Source organism: Sceloporus occidentalis, unplaced genomic scaffold (assembly GCF_023333645.1).
Source record: "Sceloporus occidentalis isolate IW3139 unplaced genomic scaffold, rSceOcc1.0.p SCAF_4, whole genome shotgun sequence".
In the NCBI taxonomy this organism is placed as follows: Eukaryota; Metazoa; Chordata; class Lepidosauria; order Squamata; family Phrynosomatidae; genus Sceloporus; species Sceloporus occidentalis.
In genome coordinates this window covers 103,024,827-103,026,189 of record NW_028316984.1, presented here as the reverse complement: position 1 = coordinate 103,026,189, position 1,363 = coordinate 103,024,827, and positions in this window count along the sequence as shown.

Genomic DNA, 1,363 nt, shown 5'->3' with positions numbered 1-1,363 from the left:
GTCTTGACATATACGATAATCTCTACAACATAACACAATGTAATTGTGTGAAAATACCAAATTAGTTATACACATACTGATAAATAAATACATTTGCTTCAGAATACCAAAGTGTTTTTTTTAAAAATTGACTTCATAAAAGCACATTTTCTCAGATTTATCTAAAACGCCATATAGTTTGAAACAAACAAATGCTCAACTGCTCAAACAGGACAAAACAGTCTTGTGCAAATTGACATAACATTCTAAGCATTATGCAAAAATATGACTGCTTAAATATTTGTTCTCAGTTCTAATTCTCAGTGCCCACCCACCCCACTTTTTTAAAACTCAAACACAATTTAAAACAAATTGAGACAAGAACATTGTCAAATTCTACTAGAATGATCATTGGTTTACTTTAAGAAAGGCACAGTGATGAATTAGAAAATGTTAGCCAGGGATAAAGCACTGCTAGCAAACTTTGTTCACCTAGCACTTCCAGTTCCTGCTTTCTACAGTAGAAAAGCCAGCTGAATATAAAGACAAAACATATTTTTGAAAATACAGTTAAATATTCCAGATAGTCTGGGCTCAGTCCTACAAATATGTATGCCTGGCTATATTGTTTCACAATCCATTTGGTTTCTGATGGGGGGCACCCTTCAGAATTACTGCACACAACAGAGATGTGAAGAAACATAGTAGAAAGGGATCAACCACAGTTAGTGAGTTGTTACTGAGACATATATTAGAGCTCATTATCAGTTAACCATTTTTCTCCTTTCTACTACAGTAACTTCACACTGTCTAGCCCTCAACAATGTTCATCTTGGATATCAATTATAGGACTAGAGGCAAACATTATTTGTAGAGTGTATTTACCGTAGATTAAATATAAATCTCCCCATCTTTCTTGGCACCCTATCTTGGAGACAAGAAAGTCTCTAATCTTCTGGCTGTTCTGGATTGGGCTTACTGCACCTTCAATTTATATTACAAAATAGTGGTTCATTAAACATTTGACCATTATTTTGCACTATATATTATTGTACTACTTCAGAGTCAGGACTTAGCATAAACGATAGGGCCAAATAAGAGATCTGCCTCCATATGCCATCCAGTGCTGGACTCTTTTGAGCAATGGTAATTTGGCTGTTTCAGGACATAAGGTATAATAACATCAAATGTAGCAGTTTCCTTGACATCCTTGTTTGTTTTGACAATTACCTTTTCTTTTCTTTTTGTAATATTTTCTATAGTTCTATTCATTAACCAGCACTCATTTGTAGGGTTGACCACACACAATCTTCCTGACAATCAAATGTGCCCTGAGCATTTGTGGGGTGGGGAGGTTTGCAGGAAACACCAAAACAATAATGTT